Consider the following 8089-nt stretch of genomic DNA (forward strand, 5'->3'; position numbering starts at 1 on the left):
TAAACCAGATATAAAAGCTCAATAAAACCAAATAGGAGATGGAGCTTATAGTAAGAGCTAAAAAAAAAAAAAACACTTTGAAAATAAGACATGCTTTTAACATGGCTGCCGAGAACAAAGTGTAATTAAAAAAATTTTTTTATTACACTTTGTTCTCGGCAGCTGTGTTAAAAGCATGTCTTATTTTTCTTTTATTATTATTATTATTGGAATTTTTTCCACTTTTCCTTTTTTTTTTTTTTTTTTACACAGTGATCACCACTTATCAAGGCCCGGAAGCCACTCAGGGATAAGGGTTATTGCAAGTACATTACGTTAGTGTGGAGATTTGATGAAGTGTTTACTTAAGGGGGCGGTTCATTAGGAATTTGTTAACATTGGACTTGAAGACATCCAAGTTGTAGTCCGGTGGGAAGCAGGCAGACGGAACAGAGTTCCACAGGCGTGCAGTTCTAAGAAAGAAGCTTTGTTCATGGAATCTGCGTTTTGATTTAGGCACAGATATAGAGTGGGGGAAATTTTTCACAGTGGATTCAGCTAAACGGGTGTTTTTCGTGAAAGATTGGCGAGGGGGGGACCAGAGATTAGAGTTCAGAGGAGCACCTGCCATGGAAATAACGATAAAACAAGGATAGGCTCGCAACGTCTCTTCTGTGGGAGCGAGGTTGCAGGGTAGAGAAAAGGGCATCCCCCACTAAGCCACGAAGTCTATTTTGTCCTCTGTCAAGGCAGGATAGGCTGTTTTTAGCAGCTCCTGCCCAGATATGGCAACAGTATTCCATCCTTGGACGTACTTGGCTTTTATATAGATAGAGAATTGCATCAGTAGTGAGATATCTTCTAGAGCGGTAGAAGGATCCCACCATCTTTCCAGCGACCTTGGCAACAGACTTGATGTATGTGTTCCATTTCAGATCAGGAGTAAAGGTCAAACCCAGAAGCTTGTCAAAACACGGGGCCTCACCAGACGAGAGCCATTCATCACAATTGATGTCAGCTGGGGATCAGAGCGTTGATGATGTAAGGATAGGAGCTTGGTTTTAGATGCATTAAAGGTAACCAGCCACATCTTCCCCCACTGAACCACGCGCTCGAGATCAGAGGAGAGAGAATCAGAGAGAACTTTGTCATTTACAGCCTTTGATGTGTTGCCGTAGATGGTCGTGTCATCAGCATAGATGTCAACGAATGATTTAAGTATGTGTTTAGGGAGGTCATTGATGTAGATCAGGAAGAGAGTTGGGCCCAGGATTGACCCCTGAGGGACTCCAGCATTTATATTGCAGGCCTCCGATTTTTGTCCATCTACCACTACTCTTATGAGCCTATCGGAGAGAAATGTACATATTTGTGAATTATTCCATGGATTTCGGCCTTTTTGGATTATTTTGGACCATCTTCCAATCACGCGATTTCCTTGGATTTTACTTGTGCGAATGGAAATTAAATTAACTTTCTTGGATTTACATTTTTGGATTTTACCGTCATTGGATACTTCACCTTTCACCAGACTATCCATTCACGTAAAATCACCTTTTTCTTCAACGTATTCCCCCTGCTTCACTTTTTGTTATCAAATAAGATCTTTGACTTACTTGCAGTTTCATCAAATACTTTTGTATGCAAAATCTGATCCCGCATTTTGCTAATTCCTACCCTCTGATGAGAAGGAAAGTATTTCTTCGAAACTCCGCGGATTAAGGACTATCCACTTATTAAGTGTTTCCTTTTCAGATTAAATCTTTTTAACTCTTTTTCAAAGTGTTTTTTAACATGTTTTATTAACTATTTGCTCTTATATTCGATAATAAGACAAACCTATCAGGATATAAAAAGCTCTACCCGGTAAAGAGGAGCAAATTATAGAATAAAATGAAAAAGATTAGAAGTAAAATTTACAAGAGAACATTATCAGGTCAATAAAGATTATAGAAAATGGAAATATGGAAAGGAACCTCTTTAGGCCATGGCATTTCAAAGCTAAATGCTTTTCATCAGAAGAGAAGAAAAAGCTGGCATTTTCTCCTCTTCTGATGAGAAGCATTTAGCTTTGAAATGCCATGACCTAAAGAGGTTTCTTTCCATATTTCCATTGTAGCTTTACTCCTTATCTTTTATATTTTATTCTATGCATAAGAACAAGTAGTTAATAAAACTTTAAAAAAAAACACTTTGAAAAAGAGTTAAAAACATATTTAATTTTAAAAAGGAAGCACAAAATAAGTGGATAGTCCTTAATCCATGGAGTTTCAAAGAAATATTTTCCTTCTCATCAGAGAGTAGGATTTTGCAAAATGCGGGAACAGACTTTGCTTGCAAAAGTATTTGATGAAACTACAAGTAAGTCAAAGATCTTACTTGGTAACAAAAAGTGAAGCAGACGGAATAGGGTGATGAAAAAGTTGGGTGTGGTCAATTTTCTCAGATATACTCTTAAAGATAGTAACCCCGCTGTTGTGGGGGCGATAGAGAGCAAATATAAATGCTGTGGTGTAAGCAAATGCAACCCAGAAGCACATATAAGGTAAATCAGGGTCTTCTCTGGAGATATCCCTACCACACGGAAAGCCATCTTTAATGTAGGCACATATTCCATGTCCATGGCGATCTTGGGAGTCAGATTTAGATGTTAAGTTAGAGTATCGTTTAATTATGAATTCGTCAAGGGAAGTGGTCGGCTTTATGCCAGTTTCGCTAAGGAAGAATATGTCTGGTTTCGTCTCCTGTAATTGTGTTTCAACCTCTGGAAGGTTGGAACGTAGACCCCTGATGTTGGAGAAGGAGACATGGTAGTAGGGGTCAACGTTAGAGGATGGGGTTCTAGGTTTACACGTGTTGTTTTTCTGGAGACATTTCATGTTGAGGATTGGGATTTGTGGAACAGGTCGACAGACTTGGTTAGAGCAGGACAGAGAGGGAAAGTAAGAGAGAAACAGAGAGGAATTTTTTTTTTGTCCTAATGTTATTTCTACCATGAAACTGTTTCGGGAATTTAAAAACAAAACAATATATTAAATCATAGCTCCCTAGCAGTGTTGATCAAACACCACCTGCCTTAATCACAAGTGTTACATGATAAGGGCTGTTCCCTTTTCATGTAAGTATAAAAATAGAGAGATTTAGTTAAAATGAAAATGAAACAGAATAGACGAAATTCGAACCTCGTAATTTAGGTTTAGAAATAGATTACGTGTGAGAATTAGAAAAAGGAATGTAAAGCAAACGATTGTTTAGAATAGAGATAAAATATTTCAAGAAAAGAATGTGCACTGTCAATTTTGTTATGAAAATTCAATTGAAAGAATGCAGCTATAAGATAATGTTTTTAACATATTGGAAAAATAGGTTACTGAGTATAGGTTAAAATTCCTTTTGTAAAAAAAGGAAAAGTTTTGGACACGCATGTCCAGAACACGTGAAAGAAGGCACATGTTTTAACATGTGTATGACGTCATGGAAAATAGAAAGTTCTAGAAATAGATAGAAAAACTTGTTGGGCAGACAGAAGGAGGGGGATTTTGAGAGGGACAGACGACAGTCCAGTTTGGAATTCGAACGTCTAGAAGCGAGACGGTCACTTTGAAACTTAATATGTGAAGCTTTGAATTCTTGATGATGAGAACCACGGCCGGTCGTGAGAAGAAATAAAACCATCAGGTGTTTTTGTAAACGCCGTCTTTGTGTTGTGATTCCAGCAAAAGGTAAAGTGAATTGTTATTATATGTCTATATGTCTGTGTTATAAAATGTCATGGCATACACATCTCATATCCACAATGTGAACTCTACATCTCATATCTACACTAAGACTGTCTGAACACTATCTCCTCACTCAAAGAGTTTCCATATTTCACTTCTAAGTAATGAACATTTTTAATATATATGAATCCCTTCATAACACGAACACGGAACGAACAATCTCTCCCTTACAACATCTCCCTCTCTGAGTGTTTTAATAAGACTCCTATATAACACAAGAACAAAAAATGTTCTGAATATTTGATCAAGTTTCCAGCTCCGGATTAATTTGGCTAACCTATTCATGCTATCAAAAATGTCTTCCTTACCTGTGACACTCGTCTTTGTCTCCAAATTCAAAATGGATATTTTTTTTAATTTACTAGTCAGTTGTATTTATACGATTCAAATGAATCCATTATACAACTTATCACTCCCCACTATTATTAATATATAAATAAAATATTTGCATTTTATTTATTTATTAAAATATATAAAATTAAAAATAATTATATATATACACACACACACACACATATAACGGTTGTATTGATGTCTATATATATATATATTAGATGTAAATTCAGTGAAACTCACGTGATTATTAAAGAGTGCTCAATGCAGGATAAAGCTGTTATATAATCTGTTTATTTTACAAACATTATTGGTTACATATGTGCATACATGTTTCAGTGGAGTCTCAATTCAAGAAAAACACTTCATGAGACTAGAGAAGAGAATCGGTTTTGAAGCTGGTCTCAAGGTTACATTGGTTTTTATAAGATATTTCGGTTCGGTCTATATTCCAGAGAAAATTGGGGTGTATACTTTGTGAATGTGAGCAGTAGGGTTTTTTTTTGAGGTATGGTGAGGAGAAGGGGTAGTTGTGGGGGAGTGCTGTTTAAGCTATCATTAGTTGGGAGATGTTGGGTGATTCTTTTAGCTTGGCGGCTATTTATTGCTCTTGATTTAAAACTTCCCACATCTCAGGTTGTTTTTATGGTTGTATATTCTTTACTGGTGGCATCTTAAATTTCCTTTTGACAAGTGTTATTTTTATTTATCTATATTTATTTATTATTTTTATCTTTCACTTTTTTTCATTCATTCATTTGTTTTTAGTTTTCTAGTTTTCAGAGTAGGGGTGAGGAGGAGGGAAGTGTGGTTTGATGCAGTGAAGCTGTTGACAGTTGGGAGATATTAGTATTCTATTAGTCTAGCGGCTATTTATTTTTTTTGCTTTGATCTAAAATACTTTTATATCCTTATCGTTGCTACTACCTATATGCTAGGTTGTTTTTATGGTTGTCTTTTCTTTTCTACTGGCGACTTCCTATTGACAAGTGTTTTTATTTTTTGTTTTTTATTTATTTATTTTATTTTAGATATAAATTTACTTTTTTATTCCTTGCTATGTTTCATTTCTTCTTTGTTTTTAGTTTTTTGGGTTACTTATTTATTTATTTATTTGTTGATATATAAGATATATGTCCTTATGGTTGGATTAGTAGTTATTATAAATGGATATATGAGCTTATTAATATGATTTAAATAAATCTGGTATATTGGTAATTATATTTTTCTATACAGTGATGTTTGGGGTAAGTATTGTGGCACAGGTATTCATTTTAAGTTACTTACGCCTGAAAGTATCCTGTACCTTTACAAAGCTACCATTCGCCCGGGTATGGAGTACTGCTGTCACATTTGGGCTGGTGCATCTGCTACTAGTCTTTCACCCCTTGACAGGGTCCAAAAGAGAGTCGCTAACCTAATAGGTCCCGAACTGTCATCTAAACTTCAGCCTCTGTCCCACCGAGGAAATGTGGCATCCCTCTGCCTATTTTACAAGTATTTTAATGGTGGATGCTCTGACGAACTACAAGCCCTTGTACCCCCTCGATGAAAATACCTCTGACGAACCCGATAAGCAGCGAAGTCCCACCCCTACACAGTTGAGATCCCTAGATGTAAGGAAGCTTTTTACTCTGATAGCTTCTTCCCCAGAACTGCAGGACTTTGGAATTCTCTTGCGGTTTCCTGCTTCCCCAACTTTACTAACATGCTCAAGTTCAAGTGTAATGTGAACTGACATCTTGCTGCTAAACTCCCGACATAGTACCCCTGCAACTTAGGTCTCTGATAGTAGCCCCCTAAATCAAAATGGCAACATGCCTTGTTTGGGGTGAAAATGTAAAAAAAAAAATAATTAAAAAAAAAAAAAATATATATATATATATATATATATATATATATATATATAAACTTATTTTCGATGGTTGTCATTTCTTATTTTTATTCAGGTAGCTAATTCTTTCTCTAACACTATAATATGTATATATTTGATAGATTAATATGTTTAGTTCTAGGGGTTGGGTCTTTAGACTATGAACATGTAAATGCGTGCATAAATAGCATATATTTATTCATTTTTGTGGAGTGTTCAGTTCATACGCTAATAATAACTAATTAATAACTATACTATAAACCAACACACTTCTAATTAATAACAACACTCACCTAATCATAGAAGATGACGCTACCATAAAGCAACAGCTAATTTTCAGGTAAGGATCATCTCCCCCCCCCCCTAGTTACCCTTCAGCTCCCTCTCAAAAGTCCACCGCTTATACGAAACTAACTTAGCATCAACACATTTTGCAACATTTTAAGGTGAGTGCATTTTACATCCTTAATAATTTAACATCCAAAAACGTTTAACTAACGATTGCAACCTCGTAAGAAAATGATCCCGGCAACATGTTCATTCAAAGTTGATACGAAACGCAATGATCTAATCTTGCATTTAATCACTAAAAATTGGAGGAGAATTAAAAAAATATAGAATTGCAAGGTAAAACTGGTAGGTTAAATTAATTCTATTAGGACGAGAGATCTGAATAATCAGTCATTTGGGCATCTCAGCACGTCAGAGTAGCTGGAGATACTCTAAAAAATGTACTCAAAAATTATCCAGAAAATAATAAGGCAGGCATAATTTTTGAACGCAAAATAACACTAAAGATGCGAACAGTGGTTTGAAGAAATTAAATAGTATGAAGAGCATTTTTGTTACGATTTTTAAATGCAATTATAAAAATGGAGCAAAAATTTATGCATTTTCTTTTCCAAAAAGTGAAGGTTATTTAAAAGTTGATGATTATTTTAAAAAATGATGATTATTTTAAAAATTGAAGATTAAAAGATGAAATGTACGCCTGAAAATCATTTCAGCAACTAATTACAGCAGGTGGGTTCTTTATATTCAAAAAATCCCCTTTTTTTACAAAAGACACACTGCTAGTCTTTTTCTGCTCTATCATTATTTCATAAAAAATATTCGACTGAAATTCTAATTCCGATTCCCCATGTCAGACATTCACAGCTAAAACAACTGTAAAGAATTTGTGTATCGAAAATTAACTAAAACTTTCGCAAATGTTTTTTCCAAGGACGTATGCCTCACTATAATATTGTTGTTTTTTTTGTCACCTAAATAATAAATTTGTGGCCATTTCTCATTTCCAATACTCTCAAGGCGATAATCTCATTAACTCTTATCCTTGAATAGCCTCTTGGCCTTGATAAACAATAACACATTAGTAAAACTAAAAATAAATACTATTTAATTATGGGAGTAATTTGGGAAACTTATACCATCAAGAAACCTTCTGTACCACCAATAGCAATAGACAAAGACTCTTTATCTGAAAGTACATCTTTCAAACTCCTTGGCCTAACGTCCACAGGAAACATGAGTTATAAAAATTACATTGAGAGCATTGCCAGGACCGCTGCAAAAAAGGTAGGTTCTCTCTACCATGCTAGAAAGCTACTAAAGCCTGAAAGTATCCTGTGCCTCTATAAGGCCACCATTCGCCCATGTATGGAGTATTGTTGTCGTATTTGGACTGGTGCATCTGCTACTCGTCTCTCACTCCTAGACAAGGTTCAAAAGAGAGTCGCCAACCTGATAGGTCCTGAACTGTCATCTAAGCTTCAGCCTCTGTCCCAGGGACGAAATGTAGCATCCCTCTGCCTATTCTACAAGTATTATAATGGTGAATGCTCCAACGAACTGCAAGCACTTGTACCCCCTCGACGTAAATACCCCCGACAAATCTGACTAGCAGAAAGATCCCACCCCTTCACAGTTGAGATCCCTAGATGTAAGAGAACCTTCTACTCCAGTAGTTTCTTCCCCAGAACCACTAGACTTTGGAATTCCCTTCTGGGTTCCTGCTTCCCCAACTGTACTGACATGCAGAAGTTCAAGTGTAACGTGAACCAACATCTTGCTGCCCAACTCCCCACATCGTACCCCTGTAGCTTATATCCCTGATAGTAGCCCC

Source organism: Euprymna scolopes, chromosome 3, assembly GCF_053919585.1.
Source record: "Euprymna scolopes isolate OS-2025 chromosome 3, ASM5391958v1, whole genome shotgun sequence".
Classification (NCBI taxonomy): Eukaryota; Metazoa; Mollusca; class Cephalopoda; order Sepiida; family Sepiolidae; genus Euprymna; species Euprymna scolopes.